The 27,173-nt window shown below is 46.0% G+C and overlaps 26 non-coding genes across 26 annotated transcripts; all 26 read left to right on the top strand.

The window, feature by feature from the left end:
• The first annotated feature begins 1,098 nt into the window (after positions 1–1,098).
• TRNAI-UAU (transfer RNA isoleucine (anticodon UAU)) lies at positions 1,099–1,191 on the top strand. Its single transcript is given in 2 exon segments — positions 1,099–1,136; positions 1,156–1,191. It is a non-coding gene; the product is annotated as a tRNA-Ile (tRNA).
• Positions 1,192–1,518: 327 nt separating this feature from the next.
• TRNAR-CCU (transfer RNA arginine (anticodon CCU)) lies at positions 1,519–1,591 on the top strand. The gene has a single exon. It is a non-coding gene; the product is annotated as a tRNA-Arg (tRNA).
• A 2,912-nt stretch (positions 1,592–4,503) lies between these two features.
• TRNAI-UAU (transfer RNA isoleucine (anticodon UAU)) lies at positions 4,504–4,596 on the top strand. The gene is given in 2 exon segments: positions 4,504–4,541; positions 4,561–4,596. It is a non-coding gene; the product is annotated as a tRNA-Ile (tRNA).
• A 327-nt stretch (positions 4,597–4,923) lies between these two features.
• On the top strand, positions 4,924–4,996 carry TRNAR-CCU (transfer RNA arginine (anticodon CCU)). Its single transcript has one exon. It is a non-coding gene; the product is annotated as a tRNA-Arg (tRNA).
• Positions 4,997–6,218: 1,222 nt separating this feature from the next.
• Positions 6,219–6,311, top strand: TRNAI-UAU (transfer RNA isoleucine (anticodon UAU)). The gene is given in 2 exon segments: positions 6,219–6,256; positions 6,276–6,311. It is a non-coding gene; the product is annotated as a tRNA-Ile (tRNA).
• Positions 6,312–6,638: 327 nt separating this feature from the next.
• TRNAR-CCU (transfer RNA arginine (anticodon CCU)) lies at positions 6,639–6,711 on the top strand. The gene has a single exon. It is a non-coding gene; the product is annotated as a tRNA-Arg (tRNA).
• A 1,222-nt stretch (positions 6,712–7,933) lies between these two features.
• TRNAI-UAU (transfer RNA isoleucine (anticodon UAU)) lies at positions 7,934–8,026 on the top strand. Its single transcript is given in 2 exon segments — positions 7,934–7,971; positions 7,991–8,026. It is a non-coding gene; the product is annotated as a tRNA-Ile (tRNA).
• A 327-nt stretch (positions 8,027–8,353) lies between these two features.
• TRNAR-CCU (transfer RNA arginine (anticodon CCU)) lies at positions 8,354–8,426 on the top strand. Its single transcript has one exon. It is a non-coding gene; the product is annotated as a tRNA-Arg (tRNA).
• A 1,222-nt stretch (positions 8,427–9,648) lies between these two features.
• TRNAI-UAU (transfer RNA isoleucine (anticodon UAU)) lies at positions 9,649–9,741 on the top strand. The gene is given in 2 exon segments: positions 9,649–9,686; positions 9,706–9,741. It is a non-coding gene; the product is annotated as a tRNA-Ile (tRNA).
• Positions 9,742–11,363: 1,622 nt separating this feature from the next.
• TRNAI-UAU (transfer RNA isoleucine (anticodon UAU)) lies at positions 11,364–11,456 on the top strand. The gene is given in 2 exon segments: positions 11,364–11,401; positions 11,421–11,456. It is a non-coding gene; the product is annotated as a tRNA-Ile (tRNA).
• A 327-nt stretch (positions 11,457–11,783) lies between these two features.
• TRNAR-CCU (transfer RNA arginine (anticodon CCU)) lies at positions 11,784–11,856 on the top strand. The gene has a single exon. It is a non-coding gene; the product is annotated as a tRNA-Arg (tRNA).
• Positions 11,857–13,078: 1,222 nt separating this feature from the next.
• On the top strand, positions 13,079–13,171 carry TRNAI-UAU (transfer RNA isoleucine (anticodon UAU)). Its single transcript is given in 2 exon segments — positions 13,079–13,116; positions 13,136–13,171. It is a non-coding gene; the product is annotated as a tRNA-Ile (tRNA).
• Positions 13,172–13,498: 327 nt separating this feature from the next.
• On the top strand, positions 13,499–13,571 carry TRNAR-CCU (transfer RNA arginine (anticodon CCU)). The gene has a single exon. It is a non-coding gene; the product is annotated as a tRNA-Arg (tRNA).
• A 2,913-nt stretch (positions 13,572–16,484) lies between these two features.
• TRNAI-UAU (transfer RNA isoleucine (anticodon UAU)) lies at positions 16,485–16,577 on the top strand. Its single transcript is given in 2 exon segments — positions 16,485–16,522; positions 16,542–16,577. It is a non-coding gene; the product is annotated as a tRNA-Ile (tRNA).
• Positions 16,578–16,904: 327 nt separating this feature from the next.
• TRNAR-CCU (transfer RNA arginine (anticodon CCU)) lies at positions 16,905–16,977 on the top strand. The gene has a single exon. It is a non-coding gene; the product is annotated as a tRNA-Arg (tRNA).
• A 1,222-nt stretch (positions 16,978–18,199) lies between these two features.
• Positions 18,200–18,292, top strand: TRNAI-UAU (transfer RNA isoleucine (anticodon UAU)). The gene is given in 2 exon segments: positions 18,200–18,237; positions 18,257–18,292. It is a non-coding gene; the product is annotated as a tRNA-Ile (tRNA).
• A 327-nt stretch (positions 18,293–18,619) lies between these two features.
• TRNAR-CCU (transfer RNA arginine (anticodon CCU)) lies at positions 18,620–18,692 on the top strand. Its single transcript has one exon. It is a non-coding gene; the product is annotated as a tRNA-Arg (tRNA).
• Positions 18,693–19,914: 1,222 nt separating this feature from the next.
• On the top strand, positions 19,915–20,007 carry TRNAI-UAU (transfer RNA isoleucine (anticodon UAU)). Its single transcript is given in 2 exon segments — positions 19,915–19,952; positions 19,972–20,007. It is a non-coding gene; the product is annotated as a tRNA-Ile (tRNA).
• Positions 20,008–20,334: 327 nt separating this feature from the next.
• TRNAR-CCU (transfer RNA arginine (anticodon CCU)) lies at positions 20,335–20,407 on the top strand. The gene has a single exon. It is a non-coding gene; the product is annotated as a tRNA-Arg (tRNA).
• Positions 20,408–21,629: 1,222 nt separating this feature from the next.
• Positions 21,630–21,722, top strand: TRNAI-UAU (transfer RNA isoleucine (anticodon UAU)). The gene is given in 2 exon segments: positions 21,630–21,667; positions 21,687–21,722. It is a non-coding gene; the product is annotated as a tRNA-Ile (tRNA).
• A 327-nt stretch (positions 21,723–22,049) lies between these two features.
• TRNAR-CCU (transfer RNA arginine (anticodon CCU)) lies at positions 22,050–22,122 on the top strand. The gene has a single exon. It is a non-coding gene; the product is annotated as a tRNA-Arg (tRNA).
• A 1,222-nt stretch (positions 22,123–23,344) lies between these two features.
• On the top strand, positions 23,345–23,437 carry TRNAI-UAU (transfer RNA isoleucine (anticodon UAU)). Its single transcript is given in 2 exon segments — positions 23,345–23,382; positions 23,402–23,437. It is a non-coding gene; the product is annotated as a tRNA-Ile (tRNA).
• A 327-nt stretch (positions 23,438–23,764) lies between these two features.
• On the top strand, positions 23,765–23,837 carry TRNAR-CCU (transfer RNA arginine (anticodon CCU)). The gene has a single exon. It is a non-coding gene; the product is annotated as a tRNA-Arg (tRNA).
• A 1,222-nt stretch (positions 23,838–25,059) lies between these two features.
• On the top strand, positions 25,060–25,152 carry TRNAI-UAU (transfer RNA isoleucine (anticodon UAU)). Its single transcript is given in 2 exon segments — positions 25,060–25,097; positions 25,117–25,152. It is a non-coding gene; the product is annotated as a tRNA-Ile (tRNA).
• A 327-nt stretch (positions 25,153–25,479) lies between these two features.
• TRNAR-CCU (transfer RNA arginine (anticodon CCU)) lies at positions 25,480–25,552 on the top strand. The gene has a single exon. It is a non-coding gene; the product is annotated as a tRNA-Arg (tRNA).
• Positions 25,553–26,774: 1,222 nt separating this feature from the next.
• On the top strand, positions 26,775–26,867 carry TRNAI-GAU (transfer RNA isoleucine (anticodon GAU)). Its single transcript is given in 2 exon segments — positions 26,775–26,812; positions 26,832–26,867. It is a non-coding gene; the product is annotated as a tRNA-Ile (tRNA).
• Positions 26,868–27,173: the final 306 nt, after the last annotated feature.

Raw genomic sequence — 27,173 nt, 5'->3', positions numbered from 1 at the left:
AAGGAAAACATAGAGAAATGCGCCCTGTGTATGTATTTAGAGACTTTAGCCTGTCCCCCTCATTTGTGTCTAATCACTAGTTGTGGTGATCACCCTGGGTCACATGACTGCCAATGGCAGATAAGCTCATTTGAAAGCACAGCCTGTTAACAATATGTCTGCTTCCATCAGTCAGGAAGTAGAAACAGTGCAGATTTATCTTAGGATTTCTATTAGCTGTAACAAAGAAATGTTTCTTGTTTAAAGGTTGTTATGCTGTTGCGTATCTTTTAGAGCAGAAAGGACGTTCTGAGTTCAGGTCCACTTGAAATTCGACAAGGCTTTCAATGGGTATCCCACATCTCGTTACAAAAGGTCAAAGAAATGTAAAGTCACTATCATGTCACCACACTATGGAAAATCATAGCAAATCCACCTTCAAAATGCACTTCCTGCTGATTTTCACGGACCCACTTCAAAGCTAGATGCAACGCGCAATTGTGAACATCTCAATTGGCCGGCTCTGCTGTCATATATATTTATATCTTCTATAATAATAAATTCAATCTGTCATTTTGGGTGCTGTGTGTAAGATACGCCTTGCCCAGTAAATACCCCAGGGATTCCCTGCATCATGCCTGCATGTGTAGTCTGCCCAACTCAGCCGACTGCATTGCGACTCTGGAGGAGTGGCACCTGCTGGGGATAAAACATGACTTGAGATAGGTGTGCTTTTCCTTATTATCGCCTTATATGCAGTAGGAACATGCACATTTAGCAGCAGACCAGAATGATCTCACACCTTTTCAGAGGTATTCATGGCTTTCAAAGCCTGCTCTCATGGCCTATTCTCTCACCACCACAAAAAAAGTGTGATTATGTGCTCCTAGTCTGTGTCAAGCCTCCATTGAAGTCCACTCACCTCTATGGAGATGATCTTAATAGTCACCTTGGCTTGCTGATTTGGACAAACGCTCCCTGTCTTCTACCGGTTTTCTTCTTAACAAACAATTGACTTGGTCTTATAATGATTTATGACATGTGCTTCATTTTAACGAGTTACGCATCACAGGCCAAGTGTCCTGGTGATAAAGGCACCTCCCCAACAGCAACAACGGAGCTCCAGTGGCGCAATCGGTTAGCGCGCGGTACTTATAAGACAGTATCTGTTGAGCAATGCCGAGGTTGTGAGTTCGAGCCTCACCTGGAGCAGAGATAGTTGCCCTTTTGCTTCCTTTAATCACCTTTCTCCTATGACCCAAAACATTCAAGCCAAAGGGTGCCAGTATGCCACTGCTACACGCAGGAGCTGTCATTGCCCAACAAGGGAAGCTTGTTTTGAGTGAGGACCAAAAAGAATGAGACCAATGCTTTTGCTTGTTGAAGAGCAGTGGAGGAAGCTGGCAAGAGCTATATCACCTGCAAAATCCATGGCACAACACAAGGAAAAGAAGTACGTCCATTTGCAACTCATTTGCTACAAGAGGCATTGTGCAGTCTCTGTGGAGCAAAAGCCTACTTGCTGCACTTCTACAGCATGCCCCAGTGGCCTAATGGATAAGGCACTGGCCTCCTAAGCCAGGGATTGTGGGTTCGAGTCCCATCTGGGGTGGCACATTCCTTCTTTGGCCCTTACATGTAGCATACCAACACACATTGTACTCTGATACAAATGACTTGGATTCTCATGGCTGCCAAAGGCTTTTAAAGTGGACCAGAACTCTTGCACAGGAAAGAAGGAAAACATAGAGAAATGCGCCCTGTGTATGTATTTAGAGACTTTAGCCTGTCCCCCTCATTTGTGTCTAATCACTAGTTGTGGTGATCACCCTGGGTCACATGACTGCCAATGGCAGATAAGCTCATTTGAAAGCACAGCCTGTTAACAATATGTCTGCTTCCATCAGTCAGGAAGTAGAAACAGTGCAGATTTATCTTAGGATTTCTATTAGCTGTAACAAAGAAATGTTTCTTGTTTAAAGGTTGTTATGCTGTTGCGTATCTTTTAGAGCAGAAAGGACGTTCTGAGTTCAGGTCCACTTGAAATTCGACAAGGCTTTCAATGGGTATCCCACATCTCGTTACAAAAGGTCAAAGAAATGTAAAGTCACTATCATGTCACCACACTATGGAAAATCATAGCAAATCCACCTTCAAAATGCACTTCCTGCTGATTTTCACGGACCCACTTCAAAGCTAGATGCAACGCGCAATTGTGAACATCTCAATTGGCCGGCTCTGCTGTCATATATATTTATATCTTCTATAATAATAAATTCAATCTGTCATTTTGGGTGCTGTGTGTAAGATACGCCTTGCCCAGTAAATACCCCAGGGATTCCCTGCATCATGCCTGCATGTGTAGTCTGCCCAACTCAGCCGACTGCATTGCGACTCTGGAGGAGTGGCACCTGCTGGGGATAAAACATGACTTGAGATAGGTGTGCTTTTCCTTATTATCGCCTTATATGCAGTAGGAACATGCACATTTAGCAGCAGACCAGAATGATCTCACACCTTTTCAGAGGTATTCATGGCTTTCAAAGCCTGCTCTCATGGCCTATTCTCTCACCACCACAAAAAAAGTGTGATTGTGTCAGGGGAGGACTGGGACCTTTCGGCCTGGGGGGAAAACACAAACTAGAGGCCCTTTTTCATGGCAGCCTCAGCCCAAATGACGTCACACACGCACCCCACATGCTATATGCCAGTAGTCACGTGGGGCGCCATTGAGAAAATACATTAAGGACACTTGCAGGACAGCGGGACAGGTAAAAGTATAACTGCACAGGCACCGGGGGTCACATAATACATTTGGAGGGATGATGCAACCACATCGGCCTGAGTTTTCCAGAATCTCAGATTTGACCAATTTCCACCTGAAATCAGTCAAATTGTCGATTGGGCATGCTTGTGGCAGCACCAATTTTCATTCAATTTGATAGTGATTATCTAAACAGTTGGTTGATCGCCAAGTCAACAGATGTATGGCCACCGTAATTCCCCAAGGCTCCCTGCCACCTCCTCGCGTGCACCCCCGCAAACTACCTGCCTGAGGTGTAATCACATCCTCCTCCTCCTCCCCCCCCCCCCCCCCGGCTACCTTCCGCCTAAACACCTCCACACAAACTTCCTTCCTGATGCTTAACAGCCAACACCCCCTCCCCGCAACACACAAACTACTTACACGATGCCTAACCCCCTTTCCCCCCACAAACTACCTGTCTGACGCCTGCCTCCCACTCCCCTGCCTGCCGCCAACCGCAAGAAAAAAAAAGTAAGTTCTCAGGCTCCGCTAAATATCGACATTGAGCCGTAATTTGGGTAGTGGGGGCTGCGCTCAAATTACGGCTCAATGCATGCTGATATTTCTATAGCGGCTCAAGCATGAAACTTCAGGCACTAGCGGGCGCCCAAATTGCATGATTTGTTACCTCAGGCCAAAGTCAGAACTTGTCATAAATAAACTGATCAGAGCCAGGGCAGAGAATAGAAATGAAAATGAGAAGAAAAAAACAAAAACAAAACACCAAAATCTTTAAAAACCTCCTCTGCAACCTGTCTCCTTCAGACCTCCACAGACCACAGGCAACTTACTTCGTGACGTCTCAATTTCTCAGGCCTATACCACAGGTGACCTGTCACAGCACAAGTGACAGGCAGCAGGTCGGGTCGCCAATGGCAATGCCTCATAGTGTTGTCCGGATCATGAACGATTCGGATCAGGCAGGCTCAGCAGCAGCTCCAGGTCCATGTGGGGGGCGGAGTCACGTCCATCAGCGTACTCCTGAGTGACAGCAGCCGCCAGCCACTGAGCAGCAATGAACGGCTCCAGGTCAGGACTCCAGGCGGGGGGCGGAGTCACGTCCAGAGCATCAGCGTGAACCATACACGCAGCGTGCTGCAGGCACCAGGGCAGGGCTCCCATTGGCCACCCACGTCACACCACGTGATTCAGATCGGACTCGGAGAAGTAGCCAACCGGCCCGGCACTGCGCACCTGCGTCATTCATCTTCAGCCTCTGAGCCGCCGGGCCGGCCCGAACACCCAGTAACTTGTGTGTCACTGTGACAGGGGGGGCGGGCAGGGGGCCGGCATTGAAGTGAGCGGCCGCCCGCTGCATACATAATATTAAAGGCTGTGTGCACTGCGCACACAATTCTCGGCTGACGGCTGCGGACTGCGGTGCAGTTACCTAACCGGGCCGGCCCTAATCAATTAGGATGAGGCGGCCTGGGGGGAAAAAATCCCCCGTCCCCCCGGGCCAGTCCGCCGCTGGATTGTGTGCTCCTAGTCTGTGTCAAGCCTCCATTGAAGTCCACTCACCTCTATGGAGATGATCTTAATAGTCACCTTGGCTTGCTGATTTGGACAAACGCTCCCTGTCTTCTACCGGTTTTCTTCTTAACAAACAATTGACTTGGTCTTATAATGATTTATGACATGTGCTTCATTTTAACGAGTTACGCATCACAGGCCAAGTGTCCTGGTGATAAAGGCACCTCCCCAACAGCAGCAACGGAGCTCCAGTGGCGCAATCGGTTAGCGCGCGGTACTTATAAGACAGTATCTGTTGAGCAATGCTGAGGTTGTGAGTTCGAGCCTCACCTGGAGCAGAGATAGTTGCCCTTTTGCTTCCTTTAATCACCTTTCTCCTATGACCCAAAACATTCAAGCCAAAGGGTGCCAGTATGCCACTGCTACACGCAGGAGCTGTCATTGCCCAACAAGGGAAGCTTGTTTTGAGTGAGGACCAAAAAGAATGAGACCAATGCTTTTGCTTGTTGAAGAGCAGTGGAGGAAGCTGGCAAGAGCTATATCACCTGCAAAATCCATGGCACAACACAAGGAAAAGAAGTATGTCCATTTGCAACTCATTTGCTACAAGAGGCATTGTGCAGTCTCTGTGGAGCAAAAGCCTACTTGCTGCACTTCTACAGCATGCCCCAGTGGCCTAATGGATAAGGCACTGGCTTCCTAAGCCAGGGATCGTGGGTTCGAGTCCCATCTGGGGTGGCACATTCCTTCTTTGGCCCTTACATGTAGCATACCAACACACATTGTACTCTGATACAAATGACTTGGATTCTCATGGCTGCCAAAGGCTTTTAAAGTGGACCAGAACTCTTGCACAGGAAAGAAGGAAAACATAGAGAAATGCGCCCTGTGTATGTATTTAGAGACTTTAGCCTGTCCCCCTCATTTGTGTCTAATCACTAGTTGTGGTGATCACCCTGGGTCACATGACTGCCAATGGCAGATAAGCTCATTTGAAAGCACAGCCTGTTAACAATATGTCTGCTTCCATCAGTCAGGAAGTAGAAACAGTGCAGATTTATCTTAGGATTTCTATTAGCTGTAACAAAGAAATGTTTCTTGTTTAAAGGTTGTTATGCTGTTGCGTATCTTTTAGAGCAGAAAGGACGTTCTGAGTTCAGGTCCACTTGAAATTCGACAAGGCTTTCAATGGGTATCCCACATCTCGTTACAAAAGGTCAAAGAAATGTAAAGTCACTATCATGTCACCACACTATGGAAAATCATAGCAAATCCACCTTCAAAATGCACTTCCTGCTGATTTTCACGGACCCACTTCAAAGCTAGATGCAACGCGCAATTGTGAACATCTCAATTGGCCGGCTCTGCTGTCATATATATTTATATCTTCTATAATAATAAATTCAATCTGTCATTTTGGGTGCTGTGTGTAAGATACGCCTTGCCCAGTAAATACCCCAGGGATTCCCTGCATCATGCCTGCATGTGTAGTCTGCCCAACTCAGCCGACTGCATTGCGACTCTGGAGGAGTGGCACCTGCTGGGGATAAAACATGACTTGAGATAGGTGTGCTTTTCCTTATTATCGCCTTATATGCAGTAGGAACATGCACATTTAGCAGCAGACCAGAATGATCTCACACCTTTTCAGAGGTATTCATGGCTTTCAAAGCCTGCTCTCATGGCCTATTCTCTCACCACCACAAAAAAAGTGTGATTATGTGCTCCTAGTCTGTGTCAAGCCTCCATTGAAGTCCACTCACCTCTATGGAGATGATCTTAATAGTCACCTTGGCTTGCTGATTTGGACAAACGCTCCCTGTCTTCTACCGGTTTTCTTCTTAACAAACAATTGACTTGGTCTTATAATGATTTATGACATGTGCTTCATTTTAACGAGTTACGCATCACAGGCCAAGTGTCCTGGTGATAAAGGCACCTCCCCAACAGCAACAACGGAGCTCCAGTGGCGCAATCGGTTAGCGCGCGGTACTTATAAGACAGTATCTGTTGAGCAATGCCGAGGTTGTGAGTTCGAGCCTCACCTGGAGCAGAGATAGTTGCCCTTTTGCTTCCTTTAATCACCTTTCTCCTATGACCCAAAACATTCAAGCCAAAGGGTGCCAGTATGCCACTGCTACACGCAGGAGCTGTCATTGCCCAACAAGGGAAGCTTGTTTTGAGTGAGGACCAAAAAGAATGAGACCAATGCTTTTGCTTGTTGAAGAGCAGTGGAGGAAGCTGGCAAGAGCTATATCACCTGCAAAATCCATGGCACAACACAAGGAAAAGAAGTACGTCCATTTGCAACTCATTTGCTACAAGAGGCATTGTGCAGTCTCTGTGGAGCAAAAGCCTACTTGCTGCACTTCTACAGCATGCCCCAGTGGCCTAATGGATAAGGCACTGGCCTCCTAAGCCAGGGATTGTGGGTTCGAGTCCCATCTGGGGTGGCACATTCCTTCTTTGGCCCTTACATGTAGCATACCAACACACATTGTACTCTGATACAAATGACTTGGATTCTCATGGCTGCCAAAGGCTTTTAAAGTGGACCAGAACTCTTGCACAGGAAAGAAGGAAAACATAGAGAAATGCGCCCTGTGTATGTATTTAGAGACTTTAGCCTGTCCCCCTCATTTGTGTCTAATCACTAGTTGTGGTGATCACCCTGGGTCACATGACTGCCAATGGCAGATAAGCTCATTTGAAAGCACAGCCTGTTAACAATATGTCTGCTTCCATCAGTCAGGAAGTAGAAACAGTGCAGATTTATCTTAGGATTTCTATTAGCTGTAACAAAGAAATGTTTCTTGTTTAAAGGTTGTTATGCTGTTGCGTATCTTTTAGAGCAGAAAGGACGTTCTGAGTTCAGGTCCACTTGAAATTCGACAAGGCTTTCAATGGGTATCCCACATCTCGTTACAAAAGGTCAAAGAAATGTAAAGTCACTATCATGTCACCACACTATGGAAAATCATAGCAAATCCACCTTCAAAATGCACTTCCTGCTGATTTTCACGGACCCACTTCAAAGCTAGATGCAACGCGCAATTGTGAACATCTCAATTGGCCGGCTCTGCTGTCATATATATTTATATCTTCTATAATAATAAATTCAATCTGTCATTTTGGGTGCTGTGTGTAAGATACGCCTTGCCCAGTAAATACCCCAGGGATTCCCTGCATCATGCCTGCATGTGTAGTCTGCCCAACTCAGCCGACTGCATTGCGACTCTGGAGGAGTGGCACCTGCTGGGGATAAAACATGACTTGAGATAGGTGTGCTTTTCCTTATTATCGCCTTATATGCAGTAGGAACATGCACATTTAGCAGCAGACCAGAATGATCTCACACCTTTTCAGAGGTATTCATGGCTTTCAAAGCCTGCTCTCATGGCCTATTCTCTCACCACCACAAAAAAAGTGTGATTGTGTGCTCCTAGTCTGTGTCAAGCCTCCATTGAAGTCCACTCACCTCTATGGAGATGATCTTAATAGTCACCTTGGCTTGCTGATTTGGACAAACGCTCCCTGTCTTCTACCGGTTTTCTTCTTAACAAACAATTGACTTGGTCTTATAATGATTTATGACATGTGCTTCATTTTAACGAGTTACGCATCACAGGCCAAGTGTCCTGGTGATAAAGGCACCTCCCCAACAGCAACAACGGAGCTCCAGTGGCGCAATCGGTTAGCGCGCGGTACTTATAAGACAGTATCTGTTGAGCAATGCCGAGGTTGTGAGTTCGAGCCTCACCTGGCGCAGAGATAGTTGCCCTTTTGCTTCCTTTAATCACCTTTCTCCTATGACCCAAAACATTCAAGCCAAAGGGTGCCAGTATGCCACTGCTACACGCAGGAGCTGTCATTGCCCAACAAGGGAAGCTTGTTTTGAGTGAGGACCAAAAAGAATGAGACCAATGCTTTTGCTTGTTGAAGAGCAGTGGAGGAAGCTGGCAAGAGCTATATCACCTGCAAAATCCATGGCACAACACAAGGAAAAGAAGTACGTCCATTTGCAACTCATTTGCTACAAGAGGCATTGTGCAGTCTCTGTGGAGCAAAAGCCTACTTGCTGCACTTCTACAGCATGCCCCAGTGGCCTAATGGATAAGGCACTGGCCTCCTAAGCCAGGGATCGTGGGTTCGAGTCCCATCTGGGGTGGCACATTCCTTCTTTGGCCCTTACATGTAGCATACCAACACACATTGTACTCTGATACAAATGACTTGGATTCTCATGGCTGCCAAAGGCTTTTAAAGTGGACCAGAACTCTTGCACAGGAAAGAAGGAAAACATAGAGAAATGCGCCCTGTGTATGTATTTAGAGACTTTAGCCTGTCCCCCTCATTTGTGTCTAATCACTAGTTGTGGTGATCACCCTGGGTCACATGACTGCCAATGGCAGATAAGCTCATTTGAAAGCACAGCCTGTTAACAATATGTCTGCTTCCATCAGTCAGGAAGTAGAAACAGTGCAGATTTATCTTAGGATTTCTATTAGCTGTAACAAAGAAATGTTTCTTGTTTAAAGGTTGTTATGCTGTTGCGTATCTTTTAGAGCAGAAAGGACGTTCTGAGTTCAGGTCCACTTGAAATTCGACAAGGCTTTCAATGGGTATCCCACATCTCGTTACAAAAGGTCAAAGAAATGTAAAGTCACTATCATGTCACCACACTATGGAAAATCATAGCAAATCCACCTTCAAAATGCACTTCCTGCTGATTTTCACGGACCCACTTCAAAGCTAGATGCAACGCGCAATTGTGAACATCTCAATTGGCCGGCTCTGCTGTCATATATATTTATATCTTCTATAATAATAAATTCAATCTGTCATTTTGGGTGCTGTGTGTAAGATACGCCTTGCCCAGTAAATACCCCAGGGATTCCCTGCATCATGCCTGCATGTGTAGTCTGCCCAACTCAGCCGACTGCATTGCGACTCTGGAGGAGTGGCACCTGCTGGGGATAAAACATGACTTGAGATAGGTGTGCTTTTCCTTATTATCGCCTTATATGCAGTAGGAACATGCACATTTAGCAGCAGACCAGAATGATCTCACACCTTTTCAGAGGTATTCATGGCTTTCAAAGCCTGCTCTCATGGCCTATTCTCTCACCACCACAAAAAAAGTGTGATTGTGTGCTCCTAGTCTGTGTCAAGCCTCCATTGAAGTCCACTCACCTCTATGGAGATGATCTTAATAGTCACCTTGGCTTGCTGATTTGGACAAACGCTCCCTGTCTTCTACCGGTTTTCTTCTTAACAAACAATTGACTTGGTCTTATAATGATTTATGACATGTGCTTCATTTTAACGAGTTACGCATCACAGGCCAAGTGTCCTGGTGATAAAGGCACCTCCCCAACAGCAGCAACGGAGCTCCAGTGGCGCAATCGGTTAGCGCGCGGTACTTATAAGACAGTATCTGTTGAGCAATGCCGAGGTTGTGAGTTCGAGCCTCACCTGGAGCAGAGATAGTTGCCCTTTTGCTTCCTTTAATCACCTTTCTCCTATGACCCAAAACATTCAAGCCAAAGGGTGCCAGTATGCCACTGCTACACGCAGGAGCTGTCATTGCCCAACAAGGGAAGCTTGTTTTGAGTGAGGACCAAAAAGAATGAGACCAATGCTTTTGCTTGTTGAAGAGCAGTGGAGGAAGCTGGCAAGAGCTATATCACCTGCAAAATCCATGGCACAACACAAGGAAAAGAAGTACGTCCATTTGCAACTCATTTGCTGCAAGAGGCATTGTGCAGTCTCTGTGGAGCAAAAGCCTACTTGCTGCACTTCTACAGCATGCCCCAGTGGCCTAATGGATAAAGCACTGGCCTCCTAAGCCAGGGATTGTGGGTTCGTGTCCCATCTGGGGTGGCACATTCCTTCTTTGGCCCTTACATGTAGCATACCAACACACATTGTACTCTGATACAAATGACTTGGATTCTCATGGCTGCCAAAGGCTTTTAAAGTGGACCAGAACTCTTGCACAGGAAAGAAGGAGAACATAGAGAAATGCATCCTGTGTATGTATTTAGAGACTTTAGCCTGTCCCCCTTATTTGTGTCTAATCACTAGTTGTGGTGATCACCCTGGGTCACATGACTGCCAATGGCAGATAAGCTCATTTGAAAGCACAGCCTGTTAACAATATGTCTGCTTCCATCAGTCAGGAAGTAGAAACAGTGCAGATTTATCTTAGGATTTCTATTAGCTGTAACAAAGAAATGTTTCTTGTTTAAAGGTTGTTATGCTGTTGCGTATCTTTTAGAGCAGAAAGGACGTTCTGAGTTCAGGTCCACTTGAAATTCGACAAGGCTTTCAATGGGTATCCCACATCTCGTTACAAAAGGTCAAAGAAATGTAAAGTCACTATCATGTCACCACACTATGGAAAATCATAGCAAATCCACCTTCAAAATGCACTTCCTGCTGATTTTCACGGACCCACTTCAAAGCTAGATGCAACGCGCAATTGTGAACATCTCAATTGGCCGGCTCTGCTGTCATATATATTTATATCTTCTATAATAATAAATTCAATCTGTCATTTTGGGTGCTGTGTGTAAGATACGCCTTGCCCAGTAAATACCCCAGGGATTCCCTGCATCATGCCTGCATGTGTAGTCTGCCCAACTCAGCCGACTGCATTGCGACTCTGGAGGAGTGGCACCTGCTGGGGATAAAACATGACTTGAGATAGGTGTGCTTTTCCTTATTATCGCCTTATATGCAGTAGGAACATGCACATTTAGCAGCAGACCAGAATGATCTCACACCTTTTCAGAGGTATTCATGGCTTTCAAAGCCTGCTCTCATGGCCTATTCTCTCACCACCACAAAAAAAGTGTGATTGTGTGCTCCTAGTCTGTGTCAAGCCTCCATTGAAGTCCACTCACCTCTATGGAGATGATCTTAATAGTCACCTTGGCTTGCTGATTTGGACAAACGCTCCCTGTCTTCTACCGGTTTTCTTCTTAACAAACAATTGACTTGGTCTTATAATGATTTATGACATGTGCTTCATTTTAACGAGTTACGCATCACAGGCCAAGTGTCCTGGTGATAAAGGCACCTCCCCAACAGCAGCAACGGAGCTCCAGTGGCGCAATCGGTTAGCGCGCGGTACTTATAAGACAGTATCTGTTGAGCAATGCTGAGGTTGTGAGTTCGAGCCTCACCTGGAGCAGAGATAGTTGCCCTTTTGCTTCCTTTAATCACCTTTCTCCTATGACCCAAAACATTCAAGCCAAAGGGTGCCAGTATGCCACTGCTACACGCAGGAGCTGTCATTGCCCAACAAGGGAAGCTTGTTTTGAGTGAGGACCAAAAAGAATGAGACCAATGCTTTTGCTTGTTGAAGAGCAGTGGAGGAAGCTGGCAAGAGCTATATCACCTGCAAAATCCATGGCACAACACAAGGAAAAGAAGTATGTCCATTTGCAACTCATTTGCTACAAGAGGCATTGTGCAGTCTCTGTGGAGCAAAAGCCTACTTGCTGCACTTCTACAGCATGCCCCAGTGGCCTAATGGATAAGGCACTGGCCTCCTAAGCCAGGGATCGTGGGTTCGAGTCCCATCTGGGGTGGCACATTCCTTCTTTGGCCCTTACATGTAGCATACCAACACACATTGTACTCTGATACAAATGACTTGGATTCTCATGGCTGCCAAAGGCTTTTAAAGTGGACCAGAACTCTTGCACAGGAAAGAAGGAAAACATAGAGAAATGCGCCCTGTGTATGTATTTAGAGACTTTAGCCTGTCCCCCTCATTTGTGTCTAATCACTAGTTGTGGTGATCACCCTGGGTCACATGACTGCCAATGGCAGATAAGCTCATTTGAAAGCACAGCCTGTTAACAATATGTCTGCTTCCATCAGTCAGGAAGTAGAAACAGTGCAGATTTATCTTAGGATTTCTATTAGCTGTAACAAAGAAATGTTTCTTGTTTAAAGGTTGTTATGCTGTTGCGTATCTTTTAGAGCAGAAAGGACGTTCTGAGTTCAGGTCCACTTGAAATTCGACAAGGCTTTCAATGGGTATCCCACATCTCGTTACAAAAGGTCAAAGAAATGTAAAGTCACTATCATGTCACCACACTATGGAAAATCATAGCAAATCCACCTTCAAAATGCACTTCCTGCTGATTTTCACGGACCCACTTCAAAGCTAGATGCAACGCGCAATTGTGAACATCTCAATTGGCCGGCTCTGCTGTCATATATATTTATATCTTCTATAATAATACATTCAATCTGTCATTTTGGGTGCTGTGTGTAAGATACGCCTTGCCCAGTAAATACCCCAGGGATTCCCTGCATCATGCCTGCATGTGTAGTCTGCCCAACTCAGCCGACTGCATTGCGACTCTGGAGGAGTGGCACCTGCTGGGGATAAAACATGACTTGAGATAGGTGTGCTTTTCCTTATTATCGCCTTATATGCAGTAGGAACATGCACATTTAGCAGCAGACCAGAATGATCTCACACCTTTTCAGAGGTATTCATGGCTTTCAAAGCCTGCTCTCATGGCCTATTCTCTCACCACCACAAAAAAAGTGTGATTGTGTGCTCCTAGTCTGTGTCAAGCCTCCATTGAAGTCCACTCACCTCTATGGAGATGATCTTAATAGTCACCTTGGCTTGCTGATTTGGACAAACGCTCCCTGTCTTCTACCGGTTTTCTTCTTAACAAACAATTGACTTGGTCTTATAATGATTTATGACATGTGCTTCATTTTAACGAGTTACGCATCACAGGCCAAGTGTCCTGGTGATAAAGGCACCTCCCCAACAGCAGCAACGGAGCTCCAGTGGCGCAATCGGTTAGCGCGTGGTACTTATAAGACAGTATCTGTTGAGCAATGCCGAGGTTGTGAGTTCGAGCCTCACCTGGAGCAGAGATAGTTGCCCTTTTGCTTCCTTTAATCACCTTTCTCCTATGACCCAAAACATTCAAGCCAAAGGGTGCCAGTATGCCACTGCTACACGCAGGAGCTGTCATTGCCCAACAAGGGAAGCTTGTTTTGAGTGAGGACCAAAAAGAATGAGACCAATGCTTTTGCTTGTTGAAGAGCAGTGGAGGAAGCTGGCAAGAGCTATATCACCTGCAAAATCCATGGCACAACACAAGGAAAAGAAGTACGTCCATTTGCAACTCATTTGCTGCAAGAGGCATTGTGCAGTCTCTGTGGAGCAAAAGCCTACTTGCTGCACTTCTACAGCATGCTCCAGTGGCCTAATGGATAAGGCACTGGCCTCCTAAGCCAGGGATTGTGGGTTCGAGTCCCATCTGGGGTGGCACATTCCTTCTTTGGCCCTTACATGTAGCATACCAACACACATTGTACTCTGATACAAATGACTTGGATTCTCATGGCTGCCAAAGGCTTTTAAAGTGGACCAGAACTCTTGCACAGGAAAGAAGGAGAACATAGAGAAATGCATCCTGTGTATGTATTTAGAGACTTTAGCCTGTCCCCCTCATTTGTGTCTAATCACTAGTTGTGGTGATCACCCTGGGTCACATGACTGCCAATGGCAGATAAGCTCATTTGAAAGCACAGCCTGTTAACAATATGTCTGCTTCCATCAGTCAGGAAGTAGAAACAGTGCAGATTTATCTTAGGATTTCTATTAGCTGTAACAAAGAAATGTTTCTTGTTTAAAGGTTGTTATGCTGTTGCGTATCTTTTAGAGCAGAAAGGACGTTCTGAGTTCAGGTCCACTTGAAATTCGACAAGGCTTTCAATGGGTATCCCACATCTCGTTACAAAAGGTCAAAGAAATGTAAAGTCACTATCATGTCACCACACTATGGAAAATCATAGCAAATCCACCTTCAAAATGCACTTCCTGCTGATTTTCACGGACCCACTTCAAAGCTAGATGCAACGCGCAATTGTGAACATCTCAATTGGCCGGCTCTGCTGTCATATATATTTATATCTTCTATAATAATAAATTCAATCTGTCATTTTGGGTGCTGTGTGTAAGATACGCCTTGCCCAGTAAATACCCCAGGGATTCCCTGCATCATGCCTGCATGTGTAGTCTGCCCAACTCAGCCGACTGCATTGCGACTCTGGAGGAGTGGCACCTGCTGGGGATAAAACATGACTTGAGATAGGTGTGCTTTTCCTTATTATCGCCTTATATGCAGTAGGAACATGCACATTTAGCAGCAGACCAGAATGATCTCACACCTTTTCAGAGGTATTCATGGCTTTCAAAGCCTGCTCTCATGGCCTATTCTCTCACCACCACAAAAAAAGTGTGATTGTGTCAGGGGAGGACTGGGACCTTTCGGCCTGGGGGGAAAACACAAACTAGAGGCCCTTTTTCATGGCAGCCTCAGCCCAAATGACGTCACACACGCACCCCACATGCTATATGCCAGTAGTCACGTGGGGCGCCATTGAGAAAATACATTAAGGACACTTGCAGGACAGCGGGACAGGTAAAAGTATAACTGCACAGGCACCGGGGGTCACATAATACATTTGGAGGGATGATGCAACCACATCGGCCTGAGTTTTCCAGAATCTCAGATTTGACCAATTTCCACCTGAAATCAGTCAAATTGTCGATTGGGCATGCTTGTGGCAGCACCAATTTTCATTCAATTTGATAGTGATTATCTAAACAGTTGGTTGATCGCCAAGTCAACAGATGTATGGCCACCGTAATTCCCCAAGGCTCCCCGCCACCTCCTCGCGTGCACCCCCGCAAACTACCTGCCTGAGGTGTAATCACATCCTCCTCCTCCTCCCCCCCCCCCCCCCCCGGCTACCTTCCGCCTAAACACCTCCACACAAACTTCCTTCCTGATGCTTAACAGCCAACACCCCCTCCCCGCAACACACAAACTACTTACACGATGCCTAACCCCCTTTCCCCCCACAAACTACCTGTCTGACGCCTGCCTCCCACTCCCCTGCCTGCCGCCAACCGCAAGAAAAAAAAAGTAAGTTCTCAGGCTCCGCTAAATATCGACATTGAGCCGTAATTTGGGTAGTGGGGGCTGCGCTCAAATTACGGCTCAATGCATGCTGATATTTCTATAGCGGCTCAAGCATGAAACTTCAGGCACTAGCGGGCGCCCAAATTGCATGATTTGTTACCTCAGGCCAAAGTCAGAACTTGTCATAAATAAACTGATCAGAGCCAGGGCAGAGAATAGAAATGAAAATGAGAAGAAAAAAACAAAAACAAAACACCAAAATCTTTAAAAACCTCCTCTGCAACCTGTCTCCTTCAGACCTCCACAGACCACAGGCAACTTACTTCGTGACGTCTCAATTTCTCAGGCCTATACCACAGGTGACCTGTCACAGCACAAGTGACAGGCAGCAGGTCGGGTCGCCAATGGCAATGCCTCATAGTGTTGTCCGGATCATGAACGATTCGGATCAGGCAGGCTCAGCAGCAGCTCCAGGTCCATGTGGGGGGCGGAGTCACGTCCATCACCGTACTCCTGAGTGACAGCAGCCGCCAGCCACTGAGCAGCAATGAACGGCTCCAGGTCAGGACTCCAGGCGGGGGGCGGAGTCACGTCCAGAGCATCAGCGTGAACCATACACGCAGCGTGCTGCAGGCACCAGGGCAGGGCTCCCATTGGCCACCCACGTCACACCACGTGATTCAGATCGGACTCGGAGAAGTAGCCAGCCGGCCCGGCACTGCGCACCTGCGTCATTCATCTTCAGCCTCTGAGCCGCCGGGCCGGCCCGAACACCCAGTAACTTGTGTGTCACTGTGACAGGGGGGGCGGGCAGGGGGCCGGCATTGAAGTGAGCGGCCGCCCGCTGCATACATAATATTAAAGGCTGTGTGCACTGCGCACACAATTCTCGGCTGACGGCTGCGGACTGCGGTGCAGTTACCTAACCGGGCCGGCCCTAATCAATTAGGATGAGGCGGCCTGGGGGGAAAAAATCCCCCGTCCCCCCGGGCCAGTCCGCCGCTGGATTGTGTGCTCCTAGTCTGTGTCAAGCCTCCATTGAAGTCCACTCACCTCTATGGAGATGATCTTAATAGTCACCTTGGCTTGCTGATTTGGACAAACGCTCCCTGTCTTCTACCGGTTTTCTTCTTAACAAACAATTGACTTGGTCTTATAATGATTTATGACATGTGCTTCATTTTAACGAGTTACGCATCACAGGCCAAGTGTCCTGGTGATAAAGGCACCTCCCCAACAGCAGCAACGGAGCTCCAGTGGCGCAATCGGTTAGCGCGCGGTACTTATAAGACAGTATCTGTTGAGCAATGCCGAGGTTGTGAGTTCGAGCCTCACCTGGAGCAGAGATAGTTGCCCTTTTGCTTCCTTTAATCACCTTTCTCCTATGACCCAAAACATTCAAGCCAAAGGGTGCCAGTATGCCACTGCTACACGCAGGAGCTGTCATTGCCCAACAAGGGAAGCTTGTTTTGAGTGAGGACCAAAAAGAATGAGACCAATGCTTTTGCTTGTTGAAGAGCAGTGGAGGAAGCTGGCAAGAGCTATATCACCTGCAAAATCCATGGCACAACACAAGGAAAAGAAGTACGTCCATTTGCAACTCATTTGCTACAAGAGGCATTGTGCAGTCTCTGTGGAGCAAAAGCCTACTTGCTGCACTTCTACAGCATGCCCCAGTGGCCTAATGGATAAGGCACTGGCCTCCTAAGCCAGGGATTGTGGGTTCGAGTCCCATCTGGGGTGGCACATTCCTTCTTTGGCCCTTACATGTAGCATACCAACACACATTGTACTCTGATACAAATGACTTGGATTCTCATGGCTGCCAAAGGCTTTTAAAGTGGACCAGAACTCTTGCACAGGAAAGAAGGAAAACATAGAGAAATGCGCCCTGTGTATGTATTTAGAGACTTTAGCCTGTCCCCCTCATTTGTGTCTAATCACTAGTTGTGGTGATCACCCTGGGTCACATGACTGCCAATGGCAGATAAGCTCATTTGAAAGCACAGCCTGTTAACAATATGTCTGCTTCCATCAGTCAGGAAGTAGAAACAGTGCAGATTTATCTTAGGATTTCTATTAGCTGTAACAAAGAAATGTTTCTTGTTTAAAGGTTGTTATGCTGTTGCGTATCTTTTAGAGCAGAAAGGACGTTCTGAGTTCAGGTCCACTTGAAATTCGACAAGGCTTTCAATGGGTATCCCACATCTCGTTACAAAAGGTCAAAGAAATGTAAAGTCACTATCATGTCACCACACTATGGAAAATCATAGCAAATCCACCTTCAAAATGCACTTCCTGCTGATTTTCACGGACCCACTTCAAAGCTAGATGCAACGCGCAATTGTGAACATCTCAATTGGCCGGCTCTGCTGTCATATATATTTATATCTTCTATAATAATAAATTCAATCTGTCATTTTGGGTGCTGTGTGTAAGATACGCCTTGCCCAGTAAATACCCCAGGGATTCCCTGCATCATGCCTGCATGTGTAGTCTGCCCAACTCAGCCGACTGCATTGCGACTCTGGAGGAGTGGCACCTGCTGGGGATAAAACATGACTTGAGATAGGTGTGCTTTTCCTTATTATCGCCTTATATGCAGTAGGAACATGCACATTTAGCAGCAGACCAGAATGATCTCACACCTTTTCAGAGGTATTCATGGCTTTCAAAGCCTGCTCTCATGGCCTATTCTCTCACCACCACAAAAAAAGTGTGATTGTGTGCTCCTAGTCTGTGTCAAGCCTCCATTGAAGTCCACTCACCTCTATGGAGATGATCTTAATAGTCACCTTGGCTTGCTGATTTGGACAAACGCTCCCTGTCTTCTACCGGTTTTCTTCTTAACAAACAATTGACTTGGTCTTATAATGATTTATGACATGTGCTTCATTTTAACGAGTTACGCATCACAGGCCAAGTGTCCTGGTGATAAAGGCACCTCCCCAACAGCAACAACGGAGCTCCAGTGGCGCAATCGGTTAGCGCGCGGTACTTATAAGACAGTATCTGTTGAGCAATGCCGAGGTTGTGAGTTCGAGCCTCACCTGGAGCAGAGATAGTTGCCCTTTTGCTTCCTTTAATCACCTTTCTCCTATGACCCAAAACATTCAAGCCAAAGGGTGCCAGTATGCCACTGCTACACGCAGGAGCTGTCATTGCCCAACAAGGGAAGCTTGTTTTGAGTGAGGACCAAAAAGAATGAGACCAATGCTTTTGCTTGTTGAAGAGCAGTGGAGGAAGCTGGCAAGAGCTATATCACCTGCAAAATCCATGGCACAACACAAGGAAAAGAAGTACGTCCATTTGCAACTCATTTGCTGCAAGAGGCATTGTGCAGTCTCTGTGGAGCAAAAGCCTACTTGCTGCACTTCTACAGCATGCCCCAGTGGCCTAATGGATAAGGCACTGGCCTCCTAAGCCAGGGATCGTGGGTTCAAGTCCCATCTGGGGTGGCACATTCCTTCTTTGGCCCTTACATGTAGCATACCAACACACATTGTACTCTGATACAAATGACTTGCATTCTCATGGCTGCCAAAGGCTTTTAAAGTGGACCAGAACTCTTGCACAGGAAAGAAGGAAAACATAGAGAAATGCACCCTGTGTATGTATTTAGAGACTTTAGCCTGTCCCCCTCATTTGTGTCTAATCACTAGTTGTGGTGATCACCCTGGGTCACATGACTGCCAATGGCAGATAAGCTCATTTGAAAGCACAGCCTGTTAACAATATGTCTGCTTCCATCAGTCAGGAAGTAGAAACAGTGCAGATTTATCTTAGGATTTCTATTAGCTGTAACAAAGAAATGTTTCTTGTTTAAAGGTTGTTATGCTGTTGCGTATCTTTTAGAGCAGAAAGGACGTTCTGAGTTCAGGTCCACTTGAAATTCGACAAGGCTTTCAATGGGTATCCCACATCTCGTTACAAAAGGTCAAAGAAATGTAAAGTCACTATCATGTCACCACACTATGGAAAATCATAGCAAATCCACCTTCAAAATGCACTTCCTGCTGATTTTCACGGACCCACTTCAAAGCTAGATGCAACGCGCAATTGTGAACATCTCAATTGGCCGGCTCTGCTGTCATATATATTTATATCTTCTATAATAATAAATTCAATCTGTCATTTTGGGTGCTGTGTGTAAGATACGCCTTGCCCAGTAAATACCCCAGGGATTCCCTGCATCATGCCTGCATGTGTAGTCTGCCCAACTCAGCCGACTGCATTGCGACTCTGGAGGAGTGGCACCTGCTGGGGATAAAACATGACTTGAGATAGGTGTGCTTTTCCTTATTATCGCCTTATATGCAGTAGGAACATGCACATTTAGCAGCAGACCAGAATGATCTCACACCTTTTCAGAGGTATTCATGGCTTTCAAAGCCTGCTCTCATGGCCTATTCTCTCACCACCACAAAAAAAGTGTGATTGTGTGCTCCTAGTCTGTGTCAAGCCTCCATTGAAGTCCACTCACCTCTATGGAGATGATCTTAATAGTCACCTTGGCTTGCTGATTTGGACAAACGCTCCCTGTCTTCTACCGGTTTTCTTCTTAACAAACAATTGACTTGGTCTTATAATGATTTATGACATGTGCTTCATTTTAACGAGTTACGCATCACAGGCCAAGTGTCCTGGTGATAAAGGCACCTCCCCAACAGCAGCAACGGAGCTCCAGTGGCGCAATCGGTTAGCGTGCGGTACTTATAAGACAGTATCTGTTGAGCAATGCCGAGGTTGTGAGTTCGAGCCTCACCTGGAGCAGAGATAGTTGCCCTTTTGCTTCCTTTAATCACCTTTCTCCTATGACCCAAAACATTCAAGCCAAAGGGTGCCAGTATGCCACTGCTACACGCAGGAGCTGTCATTGCCCAACAAGGGAAGCTTGTTTTGAGTGAGGACCAAAAAGAATGAGACCAATGCTTTTGCTTGTTGAAGAGCAGTGGAGGAAGCTGGCAAGAGCTATATCACCTGCAAAATCCATGGCACAACACAAGGAAAAGAAGTACGTCCATTTGCAACTCATTTGCTGCAAGAGGCATTGTGCAGTCTCTGTGGAGCAAAAGCCTACTTGCTGCACTTCTACAGAATGCCCCAGTGGCCTAATGGATAAGGCACTGGCCTCCTAAGCCAGGGATTGTGGGTTCGAGTCCCATCTGGGGTGGCACATTCCTTCTTTGGCCCTTAGATGTAGCATACCAACACACATTGTACTCTGATACAAATGACTTGGATTCTCATGGCTGCCAAAGGCTTTTAAAGTGGACCAGAACTCTTGCACAGGAAAGAAGGAGAACATAGAGAAATGCATCCTGTGTATGTATTTAGAGACTTTAGCCTGTCCCCCTCATTTGTGTCTAATCACTAGTTGTGGTGATCACCCTGGGTCACATGACTGCCAATGGCAGATAAGCTCATTTGAAAGCACAGCCTGTTAACAATATGTCTGCTTCCATCAGTCAGGAAGTAGAAACAGTGCAGATTTATCTTAGGATTTCTATTAGCTGTAACAAAGAAATGTTTCTTGTTTAAAGGTTGTTATGCTGTTGCGTATCTTTTAGAGCAGAAAGGACGTTCTGAGTTCAGGTCCACTTGAAATTCGACAAGGCTTTCAATGGGTATCCCACATCTCGTTACAAAAGGTCAAAGAAATGTAAAGTCACTATCATGTCACCACACTATGGAAAATCATAGCAAATCCACCTTCAAAATGCACTTCCTGCTGATTTTCACGGACCCACTTCAAAGCTAGATGCAACGCACAATTGTGAACATCTCAATTGGCCGGCTCTGCTGTCATACATATTTATATCTTCTATAATAATAAATTCAATCTGTCATTTTGGGTGCTGTGTGTAAGATACGCCTTGCCCAGTAAATACCCCAGGGATTCCCTGCATCATGCCTGCATGTGTAGTCTGCCCAACTCAGCCGACTGCATTGCGACTCTGGAGGAGTGGCACCTGCTGGGGATAAAACATGACTTGAGATAGGTGTGCTTTTCCTTATTATCGCCTTATATGCAGTAGGAACATGCACATTTAGCAGCAGACCAGAATGATCTCACACCTTTTCAGAGGTATTCATGGCTTTCAAAGCCTGCTCTCATGGCCTATTCTCTCACCACCACAAAAAAAGTGTGATTGTGTGCTCCTAGTCTGTGTCAAGCCTCCATTGAAGTCCACTCACCTCTATGGAGATGATCTTAATAGTCACCTTGGCTTGCTGATTTGGACAAACGCTCCCTGTCTTCTACCGGTTTTCTTCTTAACAAACAATTGACTTGGTCTTATAATGATTTATGACATGTGCTTCATTTTAACGAGTTACGCATCACAGGCCAAGTGTCCTGGTGATAAAGGCACCTCCCCAACAGCAGCAACGGAGCTCCAGTGGCGCAATCGGTTAGCGCGCGGTACTTATAAGACAGTATCTGTTGAGCAATGCTGAGGTTGTGAGTTCGAGCCTCACCTGGAGCAGAGATAGTTGCCCTTTTGCTTCCTTTAATCACCTTTCTCCTATGACCCAAAACATTCAAGCCAAAGGGTGCCAGTATGCCACTGCTACACGCAGGAGCTGTCATTGCCCAACAAGGGAAGCTTGTTTTGAGTGAGGACCAAAAAGAATGAGACCAATGCTTTTGCTTGTTGAAGAGCAGTGGAGGAAGCTGGCAAGAGCTATATCACCTGCAAAATCCATGGCACAACACAAGGAAAAGAAGTACGTCCATTTGCAACTCATTTGCTGCAAGAGGCATTGTGCAGTCTCTGTGGAGCAAAAGCCTACTTGCTGCACTTCTACAGCATGCCCCAGTGGCCTAATGGATAAGGCACTGGCCTCCTAAGCCAGGGATTGTGGGTTCGAGTCCCATCTGGGGTGGCACATTCCTTCTTTGGCCCTTACATGTAGCATACCAACACACATTGTACTCTGATACAAATGACTTGGATTCTCATGGCTGCCAAAGGCTTTTAAAGTGGACCAGAACTCTTGCACAGGAAAGAAGGAGAACATAGAGAAATGCATCCTGTGTATGTATTTAGAGACTTTAGCCTGTCCCCCTCATTTGTGTCTAATCACTAGTTGTGGTGATCACCCTGGGTCACATGACTGCCAATGGCAGATAAGCTCATTTGAAAGCACAGCCTGTTAACAATATGTCTGCTTCCATCAGTCAGGAAGTAGAAACAGTGCAGATTTATCTTAGGATTTCTATTAGCTGTAACAAAGAAATGTTTCTTGTTTAAAGGTTGTTATGCTGTTGCGTATCTTTTAGAGCAGAAAGGACGTTCTGAGTTCAGGTCCACTTGAAATTCGACAAGGCTTTCAATGGGTATCCCACATCTCGTTACAAAAGGTCAAAGAAATGTAAAGTCACTATCATGTCACCACACTATGGAAAATCATAGCAAATCCACCTTCAAAATGCACTTCCTGCTGATTTTCACGGACCCACTTCAAAGCTAGATGCAACGCGCAATTGTGAACATCTCAATTGGCCGGCTCTGCTGTCATATATATTTATATCTTCTATAATAATAAATTCAATCTGTCATTTTGGGTGCTGTGTGTAAGATACGCCTTGCCCAGTAAATACCCCAGGGATTCCCTGCATCATGCCTGCATGTGTAGTCTGCCCAACTCAGCCGACTGCATTGCGACTCTGGAGGAGTGGCACCTGCTGGGGATAAAACATGACTTGAGATAGGTGTGCTTTTCCTTATTATCGCCTTATATGCAGTAGGAACATGCACATTTAGCAGCAGACCAGAATGATCTCACACCTTTTCAGAGGTATTCATGGCTTTCAAAGCCTGCTCTCATGGCCTATTCTCTCACCACCACAAAAAAAGTGTGATTGTGTGCTCCTAGTCTGTGTCAAGCCTCCATTGAAGTCCACTCACCTCTATGGAGATGATCTTAATAGTCACCTTGGCTTGCTGATTTGGACAAACGCTCCCTGTCTTCTACCGGTTTTCTTCTTAACAAACAATTGACTTGGTCTTATAATGATTTATGACATGTGCTTCATTTTAACGAGTTACGCATCACAGGCCAAGTGTCCTGGTGATAAAGGCACCTCCCCAACAGCAGCAACGGAGCTCCAGTGGCGCAATCGGTTAGCGCGCGGTACTTATAAGACAGTATCTGTTGAGCAATGCCGAGGTTGTGAGTTCGAGCCTCACCTGGAGCAGAGATAGTTGCCCTTTTGCTTCCTTTAATCACCTTTCTCCTATGACCCAAAACATTCAAGCCAAAGGGTGCCAGTATGCCACTGCTACACGCAGGAGCTGTCATTGCCCAACAAGGGAAGCTTGTTTTGAGTGAGGACCAAAAAGAATGAGACCAATGCTTTTGCTTGTTGAAGAGCAGTGGAGGAAGCTGGCAAGAGCTATATCACCTGCAAAATCCATGGCACAACACAAGGAAAAGAAGTACGTCCATTTGCAACTCATTTGCTGCAAGAGGCATTGTGCAGTCTCTGTGGAGCAAAAGCCTACTTGCTGCACTTCTACAGCATGCCCCAGTGGCCTAATGGATAAGGCACTGGCCTCCTAAGCCAGGGATTGTGGGTTCGAGTCCCATCTGGGGTGGCACATTCCTTCTTTGGCCCTTACATGTAGCATACCAACACACATTGTACTCTGATACAAATGACTTGGATTCTCATGGCTGCCAAAGGCTTTTAAAGTGGACCAGAACTCTTGCACAGGAAAGAAGGAGAACATAGAGAAATGCATCCTGTGTATGTATTTAGAGACTTTAGCCTGTCCCCCTCATTTGTGTCTAATCACTAGTTGTGGTGATCACCCTGGGTCACATGACTGCCAATGGCAGATAAGCTCATTTGAAAGCACAGCCTGTTAACAATATGTCTGCTTCCATCAGTCAGGAAGTAGAAACAGTGCAGATTTATCTTAGGATTTCTATTAGCTGTAACAAAGAAATGTTTCTTGTTTAAAGGTTGTTATGCTGTTGCGTATCTTTTAGAGCAGAAAGGACGTTCTGAGTTCAGGTCCACTTGAAATTCGACAAGGCTTTCAATGGGTATCCCACATCTCGTTACAAAAGGTCAAAGAAATGTAAAGTCACTATCATGTCACCACACTATGGAAAATCATAGCAAATCCACCTTCAAAATGCACTTCCTGCTGATTTTCACGGACCCACTTCAAAGCTAGATGCAACGCGCAATTGTGAACATCTCAATTGGCCGGCTCTGCTGTCATATATATTTATATCTTCTATAATAATAAATTCAATCTGTCATTTTGGGTGCTGTGTGTAAGATACGCCTTGCCCAGTAAATACCCCAGGGATTCCCTGCATCATGCCTGCATGTGTAGTCTGCCCAACTCAGCCGACTGCATTGCGACTCTGGAGGAGTGGCACCTGCTGGGGATAAAACATGACTTGAGATAGGTGTGCTTTTCCTTATTATCGCCTTATATGCAGTAGGAACATGCACATTTAGCAGCAGACCAGAATGATCTCACACCTTTTCAGAGGTATTCATGGCTTTCAAAGCCTGCTCTCATGGCCTATTCTCTCACCACCACAAAAAAAGTGTGATTGTGTGCTCCTAGTCTGTGTCAAGCCTCCATTGAAGTCCACTCACCTCTATGGAGATGATCTTAATAGTCACCTTGGCTTGCTGATTTGGACAAACGCTCCCTGTCTTCTACCGGTTTTCTTCTTAACAAACAATTGACTTGGTCTTATAATGATTTATGACATGTGCTTCATTTTACCGAGTTACGCATCACAGGCCAAGTGTCCTGGTGATAAAGGCACCTCCCCAACAGCAGCAACGGAGCTCCAGTGGCGCAATCGGTTAGCGAGCGGTACTTATAAGACAGTATCTGTTGAGCAATGCCGAGGTTGTGAGTTCGAGCCTCACCTGGAGCAGAGATAGTTGCCCTTTTGCTTCCTTTAATCACCTTTCTCCTATGACCCAAAACATTCAAGCCAAAGGGTGCCAGTATGCCACTGCTACACGCAGGAGCTGTCATTGCCCAACAAGGGAAGCTTGTTTTGAGTGAGGACCAAAAAGAATGAGACCAATGCTTTTGCTTGTTGAAGAGCAGTGGAGGAAGCTGGCAAGAGCTATATCACCTGCAAAATCCATGGCACAACACAAGGAAAAGAAGTACGTCCATTTGCAACTCATTTGCTGCAAGAGGCATTGTGCAGTCTCTGTGGAGCAAAAGCCTACTTGCTGCACTTCTACAGCATGCCCCAGTGGCCTAATGGATAAGGCACTGGCCTCCTAAGCCAGGGATTGTGGGTTCGAGTCCCATCTGGGGTGGCACATTCCTTCTTTGGCCCTTACATGTAGCATACCAACACACATTGTACTCTGATACAAATGACTTGGATTCTCATGGCTGCCAAAGGCTTTTAAAGTGGACCAGAACTCTTGCACAGGAAAGAAGGAGAACATAGAGAAATGCATCCTGTGTATGTATTTAGAGACTTTAGCCTGTCCCCCTCATTTGTGTCTAATCACTAGTTGTGGTGATCACCCTGGGTCACATGACTGCCAATGGCAGATAAGCTCATTTGAAAGCACAGCCTGTTAACAATATGTCTGCTTCCATCAGTCAGGAAGTAGAAACAGTGCAGATTTATCTTAGGATTTCTATTAGCTGTAACAAAGAAATGTTTCTTGTTTAAAGGTTGTTATGCTGTTGCGTATCTTTTAGAGCAGAAAGGACGTTCTGAGTTCAGGTCCACTTGAAATTCGACAAGGCTTTCAATGGGTATCCCACATCTCGTTACAAAAGGTCAAAGAAATGTAAAGTCACTATCATGTCACCACACTATGGAAAATCATAGCAAATCCACCTTCAAAATGCACTTCCTGCTGATTTTCACGGACCCACTTCAAAGCTAGATGCAACGCGCAATTGTGAACATCTCAATTGGCCGGCTCTGCTGTCATACATATTTATATCTTCTATAATAATAAATTCAATCTGTCATTTTGGGTGCTGTGTGTAAGATACGCCTTGCCCAGTAAATACCCTAGGGATTCCCTGCATCATGCCTGCATGTGTAGTCTGCCCAACTCAGCCGACTGCATTGCGACTCTGGAGGAGTGGCACCTGCTGGGGATAAAACATGACTTGAGATAGGTGTGCTTTTCCTTATTATCGCCTTATATGCAGTAGGAACATGCACATTTAGCAGCAGACCAGAATGATCTCACACCTTTTCAGAGGTATTCATGGCTTTCAAAGCCTGCTCTCATGGCCTATTCTCTCACCACCACAAAAAAAGTGTGATTGTGTGCTCCTAGTCTGTGTCAAGCCTCCATTGAAGTCCACTCACCTCTATGGAGATGATCTTAATAGTCACCTTGGCTTGCTGATTTGGACAAACGCTCCCTGTCTTCTACCGGTTTTCTTCTTAACAAACAATTGACTTGGTCTTATAATGATTTATGACATGTGCTTCATTTTAACGAGTTACGCATCACAGGCCAAGTGTCCTGGTGATAAAGGCACCTCCCCAACAGCAGCATCGGAGCTCCAGTGGCGCAATCGGTTAGCGTGCGGTACTGATAAGACAGTATCTGTTGAGCAATGCTGAGGTTGTGAGTTCGAGCCTCACCTGGAGCAGAGATAGTTGCCCTTTTGCTTCCTTTAATCACCTTTCTCCTATGACCCAAAACATTCAAGCCAAAGGGTGCCAGTATGCCACTGCTACACGCAGGAGCTGTCATTGCCCAACAAGGGAAGCTTGTTTTGAGTGAGGACCAAAAAGAATGAGACCAATGCTTTTGCTTGTTGAAGAGCAGTGGAGGAAGCTGGCAAGAGCTATATCACCTGCAAAATCCATGGCACAACACAAGGAAAAGAAGTACGTCCATTTGCAACTCATTTGCTGCAAGAGGCATTGTGCAGTCTCTGTGGAGCAAAAGCCTA

Source organism: Hyperolius riggenbachi, chromosome 3, assembly GCF_040937935.1.
Source record: "Hyperolius riggenbachi isolate aHypRig1 chromosome 3, aHypRig1.pri, whole genome shotgun sequence".
Lineage (NCBI taxonomy): Eukaryota > Metazoa > Chordata > Amphibia > Anura > Hyperoliidae > Hyperolius > Hyperolius riggenbachi.
Note: the sequence above shows the minus strand (reverse complement) of the source record. Positions and strands in the feature narration are given on the sequence as shown.